Below are 17,836 nucleotides of genomic sequence, written 5' to 3'. Positions count from 1 at the left end.
GTGTCTGTATGTGTGTGTTGCTGTGTGTGTGTGTGTGTGTGTGTGTGTGTGAATATAGTATATAGTAAAAAGGTAAATATAGTGTATAGTAGATGACCTGCTGTACCTCCTGAGCTACAGCCACCCCTTACAATTTATGGACATCTGTGGTTTGATTTCTTTGCATGTGTGGATTGGATAGATTGTTACTAATAACTGGGGAGAATTTTATGTCAATAGCACCTTCAGAAATATATTCAAAATTGGTAACATATTCAATACTTATTGTACCTGCTGTATGTCACTAATAAATCAAGGAATCTCTGTATGGCTGTCCGACAATTGTTCAAATGCTCTACAAATGTTCTTCAAATTTAGTGTTAGGATTTGTTTAAATCAATAATTGCATGACAGTTGGAGCCAATTAGGTATCTTTTTTTTCCAATTCAATTCAATTTTATTAATACAGCGCCAGTTCACAACAACAGTCGCCTCAAGGCGCTTTATATTATAAGGTATAGCCTACAATAATACGTACAGAGAGCAAGCGCTTTGGCGACATAGGGAAGGAAAAACTCCCTTTTAACAGAAAAATAACTTCCAGCAGAACCAGGCTGCTAGAGGGGCGGCCATCTGCTGCGACCGGTTGGGTGAGGGGAGGAAGACAGGACAAAAAACATGCTGTGGAAGAGACGCAGAGATTAGTAACAAGTATTATTCAATGCAGAGAGGTTCATAAACACATCACGAGTGAGAAAGGTGACTGAAGAAGAAACACTCAATGCATCATGGGAATCTCCCAGCAGCCTATGCGTATTGCAGCATAACTAAGGGAGGAGTCAGGGTCCCCTGATCCAGCCCTGACTATATACTTTAGCAAAAAGGAAAGTTTTCAGCCCAAAGCCTCATCAAATGAAAATGTATGTCATGTGATGATGTTGGACTTCAGAAAGTGGTTTACACACTTAGGTTTGCTTTATAACCTCACAGATGATGTGACACTCCTCTGTGACCTCAATATGGTTCCACCACTTCAGATAATACTTAATGAACAAACATCCTCTGACTGTGACATTGTTTTTTGTAAATCAATGGAACACTACTACTTGTCCAGGGTTCAAAGTGTCATCTTTAAAAATGTGAAAGATCTGGACTTCCCTGACTCTATACTTTCTTTTTAGAGTGGAAGTACTATTGTGTGTCTTAGGCAGTGAAGTTACCGCTCTGTAAACAAGATAATCAGCTTGTGTGGGAGGAAAGTTGGCACACCTGGTCTTGACAAGCCGTTTGGGTGAGGCAGGCCAGGAGGGTCATTCACTGATGTACTTGAATTTCTTGTTGTGAATGTTATCAAAGGGTGTGTTTTAAGCCAAGCCATCATAATTTCCTAAGCCTAAACAAATAACAACAAACGTATATGTTACACACACAACAAAAATGCAATAATAAGGCAACTGCATCATAAAAGAACAGTCCCACATGGAACACCAACCTCAGTCCTGTGTCCTGTGACTGACCTATGTCACCACCACCCTTTGTTCTATATAAAAGAACTATATCATTGTTCAGTTTCCTGTCTCTAACAAACGCAGTTGGAAATCTCAGTTGTAGTACTCTGCATGCTGAAAAATGACCCTAAAGGGGTACTGTGGTAAAATGTCACCCCAAGGGGTTATGGGTGAAGAACTGAAAGTGAGAATGTGTTGAGCCCAAGTGAACTGTACTTTAGGTGTGGATGCTTTTGGAAAGGCGACTGAGACAGAAATCTATGTAGTGATGTTTCATTCTGTCTGTGTGTATGACCTTTAACCTCATTATCTCAGGGTGGCCCAGTTTAGGGTCATACTATGGAAACTGCATACAATGGCGCCTGTAGATTCTATTGAGTCACCAAGACCGAGCCCTCCTACAACAGAGATTGATCTGTGATGACCAGCTTTGCTAGCCTTCTGCTATTTTGTCTGTTAAAAGAATTGGATAAAAAGTGCCCGGCAAGCTTTAGAAGAGGTTAAGGAACTAGAAACACTTGTAATATAAAACAACTTTATTGTCTGACTTCAGACTTCTCCATGCACTTTGGACAATGAGCCTTCACATTCTGGAGCATTTGCATGTGACTGCAGGGAAGGAAGGACGCTTCCAACACCTCTCAAGTGCGTCAGCGTCTTTTAAGTCCTTGAAAGGCCTGTTTATTATGACAATCAAATATGGACAACAGAACAGAGAAAAGCCCAGAGTGCCCCCAAAGAATCTGGCCTTCATCCCCCACTACTAGCCCCCAACACCTCTTCCACATCTAGGGGGGGATGGTACTGTGCTGTGCTTCCACTGGGCATTTACAAGTGAATAATTTACTGCTGCATGTTAGAGAACAATTTATACCTCTAACATTTAGAGAATAACAGTTGGGCTCATTGCAATCAGACAAATTATAATCTCTGTAGTTTCGACAATTGCAAAGAACTGTGTTGTAAAACATTGTACCACCTACTGAATCTAGAAGTATGTCTGTTAGCAACGAAACAAAACACCCTCATAAACCTACAGCGAAGGAAAGTGCTTTAGATATGCAACAAGATGTACCATGACTAAATCATTACCCCAGTTTACTTTTTTTAATCTTTTCTTAATCAAAATATAAAATACCAATATATCAATGATATTGTCCATTATCTTCTAATAATTAATATTTTTTAGAGTGATCTAACTGTAACAGTAATATGCTCTATCATATGTTAACACTGAAATCAGCTGTTATGGATAAATATTGATAAAGCCATTGGTCTGAAGCATATATTTACTTTTTCGAAACCAAATGTAGTAAAGCCTAAAACTAGCATTTATTTGACTTTTGATAAACAAAACCAAGAAGATTACCCTGTATCTCAGTCTTTCTTGAGAAAAAATATTTCTAGAGATACCTTGTTGACAAGAAAAACTTTTATTATGCTTTTACTAAGCTTATGAAGGCTGCAGATGAAGGCTTACCAAATAAAATTAGAAAATAATGTAAAAGGTAAAATAAAAGGTAAATGGTTCCTCCAAGAAAAAAGTATGTAAAACCTAAAAACTTTAAGGCATGCCTTGAATACTCCACTATGAATAAAGCATTTTACTGATCCTCCCTGAAGATCCTAAATCAGTATGATCACTGTGTTAAATTATACAATGTGAATATAACCATAGAAACAGAAAAATATTTCCTTTCCATAAACACTTCCTAAACCAAGGATAAAATCACAAAGGAGCATAATGAAAAGATGTCTAGAGTAATTGTCCTGTTAACTGATCCGAAAAGACAATGTATGGAGAGGGTGGAGTGTGTGTGAGTGTGTGTGTGTGTGTGTGTGTGTGTATGTGTGTGTGTGTGTGTGTGTGTGTGTGTGTGTGTGTGTGTGTGTGTATGAGAGAGAGAGAGAGAGAGAGAGAGAGAGAGAGAGAGAAGAAGAAAGGTTCAAGACAATACACTCTGCAGTTGGTGCTTCTCATTTTTTCTCTTTGCCCCCAAAATGACTGATAAAAGTAAAGATTTTAAAGTGAAATGAAATGGTCAACCAGATGCCAGATGAGCCCTGTATTGACTTACTCTCATACATATATACATATATATGTGTATATATATTTATATATAGATGTAGAGAGATAGAGAGAGAGATAGACACAGCTCTTAACTGAAATGAAACAAATGGTCTCTCAACTTAAAATTTAAAAAAGAAAAAATCTCGAGAGGTAGAAGAAACATGACTGGCCAAGTCAGCATCTTAGTGCTGTAAAATTTACAAGTGTAACAGGCTAATGCAAAATGTTGAAATGCAAGACATTAAAGTATACTTTTATATGATTTTACTGGACAAACATTTCTTACAGTTATAGTTCCCAGACAGTGACGGAGGCTGGTGGATACTGACAGGCATGTAGGGTTCTTGAGAGGTGAGAATCTGAAAATTTGTTAAGGTATACACTACAAAGGAAGATCAACACAGCACGGCTTTCTTTGTGTTGACTGGCTTGAGAAAACCTAAAACCACAATAGCAGGTATCACCACAGTGGTTCTCATCTTTCTCTTTTAACTTGGGTTTTCTGCTTCAGGCATATGTATGAGCATACTCACATAAAAAGATGTTTGACATGTCAGACGAGTCTTCATTAACACAAAGGTGATTTTGATCGTTTATGGAGTATATAGTGTGGGTGGCGTGTACTCTAGTATGGTCAAACGCCACCAAAGATAGATTGAAAAGCAGGAGATGAAATATTAGAGCCAATATTTTATTTTACAATACTTTACAATATGTTGACCCATATTTAAATATTTTGTGATGATCTTTAATCTGTGTTACTTGTAATTTCGATCTTGATCATTTCAGTTTATGTTGTAATTTAATATATTATGCTCTGTAAATTTGTCTTGGCTTCTCTTCATTCGAGCCTTTAGCTTCCAGGCCGCTTTTCTGCAGAACCTGCTCCCAGTGTCACAAGGCCTGGAGGCCACCATGAGAGATGGACCCAAATGCAGATACCAATATACTGACAGAGATCAGATTCACAAGTCTTTATTCTAAACACAGATTTAATACAAGGAACACCACACAACTAGTGTGGGAAATCACTGGGGCAGTGGGTTTGCAGCACGGGAGAAATGGGGTTAATGACAGTGATGGAACCTTTGAGCCGGAGATACTAATGGGAGAGAGCAATTGCTTACTTGCAGGGGGAGGCTTTTCTCTGACTAGGGGAGGGACATGTGCACCAAGTGAGTGGCAGAGTAGTGTGCAGAAAGAGAGATTGTCCAACCTGATGCAGTGAGTTTTCTAGAGAAGACGGAAGGCAGGCAGGTGAGGCAAAGATACCCAAATATTGACGGTGGAGCAAGATGGATGAGGTGAGATTTCCAGCACCAGGCTGCAGTTTATTGACAGCATGCGTGGTTAGACAAAACTGTGAACACAAAGAGACAAGGTAAGTGAAAGACAAAAAATTAAAGGAAACACTAAAAGCATGCGGCCTGTTAGCCACACTTTACGACACACACATATACACACTGTGGTGAGGTGGCTTTGGCGTGGTTGCAGAGGTGGATGATACGCATCGGAGCTCCATCAGCTCATCACGTCTTCCCAGTTCAAAGGACTGTGCCGGGACCTGGGGGTTGTTCAGTGTAGGATACAGCTTTTCAGCACGTGTGTAAGAAGCGACAGCCGAATAAAGAAGTGTTGTGTGGTTGGGTCCATCGTTACTGCTACACACACACACAGAGTCATATCGAGACAAAATGGGAAGGAAAAAACCCCTGAAATTTTTAATTGATGTTCACAGGATTCTTCCAACAGAAAAAGCCTTTGACACCATTTATAATAAAATGAAGACCAGTGTCTGGTGTCCCCAACCCTTAATTTAATATTTTGCTTGGTTTTTTTTTTTTTATGATTTTGAGGAATTCTAGCCTTTTATGTAATGAAAAAGGCTAATGAATGAAATGAAATATTAAGAATTCCTTTCAACTCCTGAAAAACAACCCCACACCATAATCACCAAACTTTACACTTGGCACAACACAGTCAGACATGTACCACGCCCTGCCAGCTGCCAAACTGAGACTTGTCTGGATTGCCAGACAGAGAATTATGATTCTTTATTTCAGAGAACATGTCTACATGTCTCTGGAGTGCCGTGGCAGCATGCGTTGAACAACTACATCCAACACTTGGCATTGCACTTGGTGATATAAGGCTTCAATGTAGTTGCTCTGCCATGGAAACCCAATCCATGAACCTCTCTACGGATTGTTCTTGAGCTAATCTGAACTCTACGTAAAGTCGGTAATGATTGACTTTGAAGAAAGTTGGCGACCTCTGTGCATTATGTGCTTTAGCATAAGCTGACCCCATTCTTTCATTTTACATGGCATTACACTTTGCAGCTGAGTTGCTGTCATTCCCAATAACTTCCACTTTGTTATAATACCACTAACAGTTGACTTTGGAATATTAAGCTGTGAGAAAACTTCATGACTGAACCTATTGCACAGGTGGCATCCTATAACGGTATCCTTACTGGATATAAATGCCCTGGTTGGGAGTTGGTGTGATGAAGAAATGGGTGCCTAAGAAATATAGCAAGCTGCCTATACCTGAGGCCTTAGAAACTGTCAAGCAAAGACTCACAGCCTTGGCCAGCTGCCTGAAGAGGTACACCAGAGAGATAGAAGGCAGGAGAATAAACCAGCTGTAGTCCACTGAACCATCCAAGGTGTTCTCTCAGTGGCAGGTGAACAATATGAGAACAGCCAAACCAAGGCTGGAAATGGAGCAATACTGGAAGAGCATATAGAAGGCCTCAAGACATAACAACAATACTGAGTGGTTAGTGGATCTAAAAGCAGAAACATGTTCCTAAACAGGCTGCAGTAACCATCACAGTGGCAGACATCCAAAAAAGAGTCTCCAGTATGAAGATTTCGACAGCACCAGGCCCTGACATGAGTCACTCTATGAGTATGAGGCAGCACAAATGAACCAGCTGCTAATAGACGAAGCACATCCATAATGACTTGCTGAAGGCCAGACAGACCTGATCCCCAAAGATCATCATAAGGGTCCGGTCCCATCTAACTACTAACCAATAACTGCTTCAGTTCCTCATGGAAGCTCATGTCTGCCATCATAGCAACTAAGATCAACAGGCAAATGGTTCAATACATGAGCAGGGCTCAGAAGAGCTTATACAGAAACAACAGAAAGGCAAAACACCAGCTTACGGTTGATAGACCGGTCACTCAAGACTGTGAGACCAGACTGACCAACCTGTGCACTGCCTGGATTGACAAAAAGCCTCACACATGGATCCTGGAGTGCCTAGAACTGTACAACTGCAACAAGACTCTAACAACCTTTATTTGGAAATGAATGGGGATGCGGCGAACAACACTGGAGGCCAATGTCAAGCCAATAGTGCAAGTCATCATTAAGTGTGGGATTTACTAAGGAGATACTCTGTCCCCACCACTGTTCAACACATGCCCCTTCACTGAGATCATTAACAAGACTGCCACATTCCATAGTTGGTATCCATAGCCAATCATCAGCCACCAGCAACCGTCTACATGAATGACATCATGCTGTATGCCAAGAGTGAAGGACTGACCAATCCATACAACTAGGCTCCAATGTCATCAGTATGTCATTCAGACTTGAAAAATGCAATAAGATGGTAATAAAGAAAATAATGGTAGTCAGAACTGAGTGGATTGCACTACCAGAAGGTGACATTGCAGACACTGAGCTACAAGTACCTGGGAAAAACCTGGGAATTTCAGAGATAAATGAGAACCATGAAGAGGCTGCCAGGAAAGCCACCACCACCACCAAATACCTGCAGAGAGTAGGTGTCAACTGAATGGGAAGAACAAGATCCGAGCAATCACCCTTACCGGTGATCAGATACCCTACTGCGATAATCAGTTGACCGAAGGAAGTAATAGAAGCTACTGACATCAAGACAAGGAAGTTCCTTATCATGCATGGAGGGTTTCACCCCAAATCCACCACCCTGAGACTACGCTAAACAGAAGAAATGAGCCCGAGGACTAGTGAGTGTCAGAACCACTGTCCAGTAGGAAACAACAAAGATCAATGAGTACATCAGGAAGATGGCCACATCTGATAGTGTGCTTAGTGAATATCTCAGGCAAGAGAAACCCGATGAAGAAGAGGAGCAACAAAAAGGAACCATCATGGAAGGACAGGCTCGAGCATGGCATGTCCCACCAGCAGATAGAAGAAGTGTCCAATACCGAGAAATCCCACCAGTGGCTGGACAAAGCTGGACTGGCAGCACAGGAACAAGTTCTGAGGACAAGATCGATAGAGGGTGGGGTCAATCACACCAGAGAAGATCCCAAATGCAGGCAGGCATTTCAAAGATGCCCCTGAGACAATACAGCACATAACAGCAGGGTACAAGACGCCAGCAGGTAGGGCATACATCTAACATCATAACCAAGTGCTTGGCATAGTATACAGGAACATCTGTGGCAATATGGTCTGGAAGTTCTGAGGTCAAAATGGGACACACCCCGTAGGGTTGTTGAAAATGACCGAGCAACGATCCCATGGAACTGGTGATGGCTAACTAACTGGACATAGTAGTGGTGGACAAGTAGAAGAAGATGGTCGTAGTAATAGATGTAGGCATACCAATTTATAGTAACACCAGATAAAAGGAACATGAGAAGATGGAGAAAACCCAATGACTGAGAAAGGAGCTCAAGAAGATGTGAAGAGTGATCGCAACAGTGGTCCCCATGGTAATCTGACCGCATGGGGCAGTCACCTCCAAACTGGGATGTGGCTCCATCAAATCCCAGGTGCAACATCCAAGATCACTGTTGAGAAGTGTGCAATCCTAGGAACAGCAAAATACTGTGCATTACCCTCAAGCTCCCAGGCCTTTTATAAAGGACCTGAGACTGAAGAATACAGAGCGAGTAGGGAATTATTTTCCTTTTGTATTTAGTCCACATTTTGTGTACACTGCCAAACTATAGCCAGCTGTACAGTGAGTTCTGGGTATCCATGTGTGTGTGTGTGTGTGTGTGTGTGTGTGTGTGTGTGTGCTTGTGTGTGTATGCATTTGGCTGTCGAGGTGATTAGGAGATGGGATGTAATTAAACAATATAGAGAATTTAGTGAACCACTAAGAAGCGAGGGTCTCTGGACAACCTGCTGGGCTTAAAACTACTAAAACACACACACACTGAGGCATACAGCACACTGCAACTTACACCATTGTTCAGTGAAAGCTGTCTGGCTTGAATTGTCATTATGTGTTGGTATTGTTGCTGCTATTGTTTAAGCCAGTAGGATTGTACTGAGTTCCTATGTATCTTGATGGCCATTATGCTGCTGTAGACGGGGCCATGTCAGATCAATCCAAGCGTAGGGGAAACAAAGAGACAACATAGCTTGGCTTGAACCGTGTGGTAATGGGCTGAGAAAAAGAATGGCAGTGAATATGAAAAAATTCAAATGCTGGAGCTGGATGGGCTGCATGGTTTCACTTGTATTCTACCTAGGATTGCACTCAAACACTACTTGGTTTGGTCCAAGAAAAGACCGTGTTGCAGAAAAGGCACAGGAGAGATGGGAGAAAGAAAGAAGAAAGCTGACTTTTCTAAATACTTCTACTGATCAGTGAGCTGAATTTGACAGCTTGCAGCTAAAATGAAGAGGGCAAAAAAGGAATCACATTTACTAAAATGCTCTCATTAAACCATTTCTTATGTGATTTCCTTCTCTTTGAAATGTAACTACATTTGTATCCACAGGTTGTTGACCCAGTGTTCTGTGTTTCGAACCTTTTGAATCTTGTTAAATTCCTTTTTGATTTGGAGAAGTGAACCTATTTTCTGGATTTTATTATACTGGGTTTTCTTGTTCTAGTTCTTGTGACTAGAAATTGTAGAGTTTGGTAATCCCTGGTAATTTCCCTGCAATATTATTAGAGGTCTCTAGTTTAGTTTTAAGTTACTTTAGGGTTATCAGTTTATGCTCCTGTTCCCTTGGTCCTGTCTCTATGTTTTGTTCCTTGGTATCCCCTCAGGTCTGTCATGTCTCTCTCCCTCTCTTTCTCTTATCCCAGTCATGTCTCTCACCCTCTCACTCTCGCTGTCTCTCATTCTCATGTCTCTCTCTCTCTCATCCCTTTCATGTCTCTGTGCTCTGTCTCCATGTCTTCTTTCCATTTTCATCCTTTGTATAGCCCAGACTGTCATGTGTTTCCATGTTTGTTTATCTTAGTGTCAAGCCTTCATGTCCTTGTCTGAGGCTTGGTGTGCGTGCTACTTCCTGTTTCATTTTGACAATCCCTTGTCTCTTGTGCATTGTGTGCGGTTTCACTTCCCTTGTATTGTTATGCCTGATTTGTCCCTCCTGTGTTGCCATGTGTCTCCACTTTCCCAAATAATCCTCATGTGTATCAGTTCCCCTTTGTCCTTCGCAGGAATGTCAGTTCACCTCCCTCCATGTGTCTTGTCCTTGTTCCAGGTTTAATGTTCTATATTCTGAAGATTTCGTTTTGCCTAGTTCAGTAAAGTCTGAGTCTCCTTTTGCCTTTTTTGGGGTCTAGTTTGGTTTTTCACCCAGCCTAAATGAACGGCTGGCTTTTTGTTAAGTCCAATCTTGTCTCTACACGTCTGCATTTGATTCCTCTCTCCAACACAATCTGCGCATGACACATGAGACAGATCATGACACATGCATACAAACTTAATTATAATCTTAACTCTAAGCCATTGTCCATTGACAACGTATCCAAGTGTACAGACACACACACACACACACACACACACACAGTTACGGTTCAACGTGGTGGACTCAAGCTCAGGACTCCAGAATCAGTTGAACACAAGAATTTATTTACAGAGTTTACCAGGTGTATATACAGGAAGTGCAGGGCAGTGCTATATACAACAATGTGGGGGACGGGGCTCCAGGGAAATCCAAAGGGGGGAATTACTCGTTCTCCAACTCTCCACACTCACGACCGCAGTTCCTTTCTCCACACTTGACACAAAGATTCACACAGGGAAGGTTATCCAGGAGGTCTGTAGGCGAGGAAACGAGAATGAGTTACAATGTTCACAATAGACACAATAGCTTGACTCTCACTGACGCATGGTAGACAACTATCCAGCGAAAACCAGCAGACTCCTCCTGGCTTAAATGCCGATCGCCTTGATGGGCATCAGGTGTGTTCCCCAGGTGTGGGCATGGGCCGAGGGCGTGAGTTCTGCCTCGGCAACAGAGAAGAGGAGAGAGAGAGCAAGAGAGAGAGAAAAAGGTGGAAATGGCCGATCAGCGTCTTGCTGATCCCCCAGGCTGTGACACACACATCGTATACAAGTGTACACACACACACACACACACACACACACACACACACACACACAGATTTATGAGTTGTTTTGCTCATTTCAATTTTAAATCAATTTCAATTTATTTAAACAGCGCCAAATCACAACAACAGTCACCTTGAGGTGCTTTGTATTGTAAGTTAGACCCTACAATAATACAGAGAGAACCCAACTATCAGACGACCACCTATGAACAAGCACTTTGGCAACAGTGGGAAGGGAAAACTGCCTTTTAACAGGAAGAAACCTCCAGCAGAACCAGGCTCAGGGAGGGGCGGCCATCTGCTGCGGCCAGTTAGGGGTGAGGGGAGGGAGACAAGACAAAAGGCATGTTGTGGAAGAAAGACAGAGATGAATAATAACTCATAATTAAATCCCCCTTCCCCTTCACTCACTGTATATAAACACACAGTGAGTGAAGGGGTGAGAGAAGGAGAAACACTCAGTGCATCATGGGAAGCCCCCAGAAACCCAAGTATACTGAAGCATAACTAAGAAAGAATTGAAGGTCACCTGATCCTCATGTGCATATAGCCCTAATTATAAGCTTTGTAACAAAGGAATGTCTTCAGCCTAATCTTAAAAGTAGAGAGGGTATCTGTCTCTTGAAACATATTTTGATTGTTGGGTTCTTTTCTTTATGTATTATTGTATGGTCTACCTTTCAATAAGGAGATAAGGAGACTGTTGTTGTGATTTGGCTTTGTATAAATAAAAACGAATTTAATTGAATTATGTCCAGCTGCGTGAAGGATGCACTGGGATCACCCGGTGGCATCTAGAGCCACCCATTTAAGTTCAAGGTAGTCCGTAGGCCAGGGGCACAGATTGCCGTGGCTGTGGAGGTGGGAGGGGTGTGTGTGGAATAGGGAGTAGGGGGTGTAAGGTCAGCCGGATGGCTCTCCAGCTTAAGTGATGGGGGTATGTGGCGGGGTGTGGTCTGCGACTCTGCTTCAGAGAAGGGGTGGTGCAGTGAGTTCAAGGGGGCAGTGCCAAGGAGGCTGGCAGGGCAGCTGGGACCAGAGAGAGCAGAGCTAAGCACCAACATGGTTGTTGGTGTGCTCCACAAGGAATTGTAGACGTTGTAAATAAATTGCCACTGTCCTTGCAATATTGTGTGATCATTTGGTCATACTTGCAAAGTGTAAATATCTACAGATAAGATGGGATACATTGCTGTGTCAGACAGAAAGACAGTTCCAATGATTTAATTAGAGAAATGATCAGTAAAATATTAGAAAAATGATGTTGTCCTGATAGCCTTTATTTATTTTTTCTCTGAGGCCCTACATTCACCCCCGACTCTGCTCATTTTCTGTCTCCCATTCCGCTATCCTTCTGTCCTTCACACATTCTCTGTATTCTCCTTTCCCACAGCCTTGAGTCTATGTGACCCCTGGTGTGTCTATTGTTCAAAAAGTGGGGCAAGATGGACCAGCCATCTCCTTATTGAACCAGTAGTTGGGAAAATGAGGCCATGCTTAATGCCAGTTATTGTGTGTGTGTGTGTGTGTGTGTGTGTGTGTGTGTGTGTGAGTGTGTGTGTGTGTGTGTGTGTGTGTGTGTGTGTGTGTGAGAGAGAGAGAGAGAGAGAGAGAGAGAGAGAGAGAGAGAGAGAGAGACAGGGCGCAAGAGCAGGCAATGAACAATATGCTGTTTAATTCTAATCCTATAAGGATATCCTGTCTATTAAAGGCTTATTGGTAGGAAACATATGCACTGTTGCATAATCATAACATAACAGTCTATAATGACATAACTATAGAATAATCACTTGTCTGATAAAATAATATTTTAATAGTGCACTGAAACCAGTGTGAAATGTTCTCCATGTAGTAATGTTCAGTTACTACATGGAGAAAAATATCTAAAAAATAACTAAAATAACTAAAAATAACTAAAATAACTAAAGTATCTGTCATCTTAAATAAGACTGGCTTGGGTTGAGAGGAGAAAGACAAAGGCATGCTTTGGAAGAGAGCCAGAGATGAATAAAAACGAATGATTAAATGGAGAGAGGTGTATGAACAGAGAGTGAGTGAAAAGAAGTGAATGAAGAAGAAACTCTACACAGTACATTACGGGAAGCTCCCAGCAGCCTAGACCTATTGCAGCATAACAAAGCGAGAATTCAGGGTCACCTGATTCAGTCCTAACTATATGTTTTGTCAAAAAGGAAAGTTAAGCTGAAGGTGATTCTACAGAAGAAGGGCCTGAAAGCTGAAGCTCTCCCTCCCATTCTACTTTTAAATACTCTGGGAACCACAAGTAAGCCCGCAGTCTGAGAGAGGAGTGCTCTAGTGGGCCGATAAAGTGCTATGAGGTCTTTAAGATAAGATGGGGCCTGATTATTCAAGACTTTGTATATGAGGAGCAGGATTTTAAATTCAAATTCTGGATTTAACTGGGAACCAATGAAGAGCAGCCAAAACAAACACAGATATGAGTCAACTTTCAAAAGCCATAAGAAGATCAATGCTGTTTCTGTACTGTACTCTCCTTTCTAAAAGGAAAAAAGGACGGTTAGCGATAGAGGCCTATATTTAGCGAAAACAGGTGGGTCAAGAGATGGATTTTTAAATAGAGGCCTAATTGCTGCCACCATAAACATTTGTGGTATGTATCCCAATAATAGATACATTGATCAGATTGCAGCATTAATCAATCATAGGACTTCTTTGAGCAGTTTTATTGGAATGGCGTCTAAGAGAGACACTGGTGGTTTGGAAGAAGTGATTACTGAAGTTGAAGTAGACATATAGTGTGTATATACACATGCAGTGGACCATTTCATACATACTGTAATAGAAGAGTTACAACTCTTTTTAATTTTGAATACTCAATCAGTGTTGCAAGAATAATGTGATAGTAATATCCTTGGATTAGCGTGACTGTAAAGACAAATATCAAGCAAATCTTTACCAACTTAAAAAGCCTGAAAACAACATCAAGTTAGTGTAGGAAAAATCCTTCAAGTCAGTCAGCCTGTGTACATTTATGCTACACACACACACACACACATATATATATATATATCGAAAACTCATCTGTTACAATGATTATGTTAAGCCAGGGATTGACCCACCAACCTTTTGATTAAGAGAGAACATTTTATACCTCCTGAGCTACAACCACCCTGGTGTGTGCAATGGGTAGGATCATTTATGTACGTGCGGTGGCATACCATCTTTGGAATTTGGATTCATTTCCTGGCTTAGAGCATTTTTTGTTCAACAATAAATTTATGTGAAAGATCCTAAGAAATAAGTCTTCAGTTGTGTGGTATCAGTTATTGGATCCACTAAAGAGCTTTTGTCTCAACTATGACTGTACATGTCTGTGTAGGTTCTCAGCCATCCAGGTCATGGTAGTCTAAGGAGCTGGAAAAGAAAGCAACTAGATTTCTTTAAATTTCTTGACGACATTTCGCCTCTCATCCAAGAGACTTCTTCAGTTCTAACACCAAATGGTGGAGAGTCCCAGGCATTTAACTAGTTATGTGCCTAATCACACGAGTCAAGGTGTGAAAAAAGATTTGGGTCATTGCCACTTGAGTTTTGTGGTAAAACCAGTGTGAGACTTGAAAAACATTGAACAGAGGGGGTTGAAGTTAAGAAGCTTCTTGGATGAAAAGTGAAACGTTTTCAAGAAATTCCCTTAGATTATGACTGTACATGGTACCTGACCTTAAATGCATCTTTTTAAGTAGATTTTCATTCAAAACTGGCTGAGACTAAAGCTGAATTAAAATCAGATGTCAGTATATGTTATCAATATTATTAGGCATATTAACTTGTTCTAGTGCTCCTAGTGGCCCCAGAACACCACCATCAATTTAGCTTTGAAATGTTCTTTTAAAGACTCTTTTAATATCAAACCAGCTGCTAATAGAAACACCAAGACATGGTGCTACACAAATATATTGGAGGTAGTGTGTAGTGGCTTGCTCCTACTTTGTCTGCATCATGTAGGCATTAGATCCATTTAATAAAACAGGATAACTGACTGTGGGATGTAATGGTGAAATCTTTCCTGTTTTATATCTGAATAGAGATCTGTCCTGTGGTATCTGCCCACCTGTTTTTATGATTATTGCTTTGTCCATTTGATCTTTCTAGGGCTCCTATCCCATTTGAATAACTGTAAATGATTCACAAATCACTTAAGATGGTGATTGGCCATAAAATGAAAAGTGGTCAAAGGTTATTTAGGGTGACTGGTTCAAGGGTTCCAGAGAAGATGTTGGTATTTAACAACCTTTGGGGATAACAATCATAATAATATTTATGTAGTGCTAAAAGCATTTGTCAAAGACCTTTTTGATAATTGTTAAAACCTTTATCATTTAAAAGCTTTTCTGAATTATTAATCACAGAAATCTATGATAAAGTATAAAAAACAAATCGTGCAACAAAAAAAGGAGGAGTCCACTGTAGGCGTGGTTTGTGGCTCATCTGCAGGGGTGGAGTGGACCAGTAGATTCAGAGGTGAACTGGCTGCTCCAGTTTGCATGCCAAATATCCATGGGTATGATACTGCTGTCCAATGCATCCATTGGATGCATGTGTGATGGATAGAAAGCACAAAAGCATATAAGAAAGTACTTGTGTGAATGAAGAAAATAAGAATCAGACCATCTGCCATCACATTACTCCAGTGTTAGCAGCCTAGTATAGTATAAAGTATACTTTATACTGTGGCACTGTTCAAGTGACCTCAGGCAAACATCAATTGTAACAGTTTTTAACACTAAGCTGAAGACGTGGCTTTTCTGTCTTTTCTGTAAGCTTATGGAAACTGCTGATTTCTCGATTGGTTGCTGTTGGGTTAGTTCATGTAAACATTGTGAATTTATGTAGGAACTGTAGGAAATGTTCCTAAAATATTCCTAAAATATTTTGGGAACCTTTTTATTCTATTTTACTTTAGTGTGAATCACCTCAATTTTATATGTACTATAGAAGTCAAATTTATTGAATCAACACCAGTTCCTTTCATCTCCGGCTACTTGCAAAGGTGAAGCCATTCCTCTGTTTCAGAGACTTTGAGAGAGATATCCATGCCTTCATTTCATCTCGTCTCAACTTTTGGAATAGTAAGTCTGTCATCAGTTAGCCGACTGCTGCTGGTCCAAAACGCTCCAGCACCGTTACTAATTGGCACACACAAACGAAACCACATATCTCCCAAACTAGCATTCTTACACTGGCTGCCAGTGAGTTTTTAAATTCATTTATGGTCCAGATTAAAGCACTGAGGAGACCAGGCCTTTGCTGTGACTGCTTCTAAATTGTGGAACAAATTGCTCCTTCACATGAGGACCTCCCCAACATTGGACACTTTCAAAACCCATATGAAAACCCACTTTTATTCTTTGGCTTTTAAATCAGAATGAGTTTGTACTGCTTTTATTTGTCTTATTTCTTACTCAGATCTTCCCATTTTATGCTTCTTTTCCTAAATAATATCAGGTATATTGTCTATATTATTATCTGTTTGGATGATCTTAAATGTACAGCATCTTGGTCAACAGTTGTTGTTTTAAATGTGCCATATAATTAATTTAGACTCTGACTACAAAAATGAATCATCATGAAGGTGTTTATCAGCTTGGTAAAATAAAACCTGGGTTTAACCGGGGCACATGAAAGGGAAGGTGTTTTGTGGCAGACGAATTGTACATAAAAATGTGCATGTTTTTAAAACACATAATGACTTGCTAACATGTGTCATTTCTTGCAGGAAGAAAAAAACCTTTGGATGTCAAAGAATCAAAAACTCGGTGAAACCTAGGTTAAAATAATGTAAAAATACCACAACAACTGGTCCCACATAAAAGTAAGTGCAGTTCGCGTTATCATTGCAGAAAGGATCAAATTACAGTTCAGCTGTGGATTTGCAAATTCCTGTTTATTCTGTGGTTTTTGAGGCCCCTTTTACTGATATATTCAACAAGGCAGCACAAAACATTTTGCAATCTGTGTGGTATTTCAGCAGGTTGAGCATCTTTTTGGAGGGAAAAGGGAGTGTGAAGGGAGGAGAGAGTAGAGCGAGCATTCAAATAATGTCAGGTGCGAGGGAGCGAAAACAGAGAGAAAGAGAAAACCAACCCAAGCAGCTGGTGTAATTACAGAGCGGCAAACACAGGGAGAATAAAGGGAGAGAAAAAACAAAAAAATGATATAAGATTGAATGCTGGGCTCCACCTCTTGCTGCCTCTGTACAGCCCTCAACACCTGTCTACCAGCTGGACTAACTTCACTGGACCAGTTTGCTTTTTCTCTTTTAGTATTTTTAAACTTTTACATGCATTCTCTTAGAGTCCTGTATTTACAGCTCCAAGACTTATTCCCAACACAACACAGCACATTACCTGGGCTGTAACATTAGCAGACCCTCAAAAGTTTGGAATAAAAACTTTTTTTCCTTTTTTTTTTTTTTTTTTTTTTTTTTAAATCTACGGCTTCTATAAACTATTACTGTCAGATGAATACAGGTTTTTATCATGAATATGGTATTTCAGATACCCTTCCGTTCTGGTAGAATATAACAAAGGATTTCCCCTTATTATTTATTTCTTTCTTTTTCTTTAAACACTTGTCACTGCAATGTCAAACACAAAGAAAGTTCAATAAACCAGGAATCCAGGATCAATCAGTGACCCCATTCCTGAGTTGCAGTTTCCAGAAGTTCCAGGTGTCGAGAGTGCCTACATGACTGAAACATGACCACTGCTCAAATCGGTTCATATGATGAAACATCACTGACCCTAAGAATACTTAAAGAGAGATTTTTCATAGATTTTCCAGAGAGATAAAATGAGGAAGACTCTTGGTGAAGCAGATATACTGGATTGCAGGTTGACCCAGGGCACTGCTCTGTGTCAGCGGTGGTCTTAAAATGTACTCCCAGTTTCTAGATGATACTTCCTTCAAGCAGTGGTA

The sequence above is a fragment of the Neolamprologus brichardi genome, chromosome 7, assembly GCF_056152115.1.
Source record: "Neolamprologus brichardi isolate AB-2024 chromosome 7, ASM5615211v1, whole genome shotgun sequence".
Taxonomy (NCBI): domain Eukaryota; kingdom Metazoa; phylum Chordata; class Actinopteri; order Cichliformes; family Cichlidae; genus Neolamprologus; species Neolamprologus brichardi.
This window is presented reverse-complemented; position numbering follows the sequence as displayed.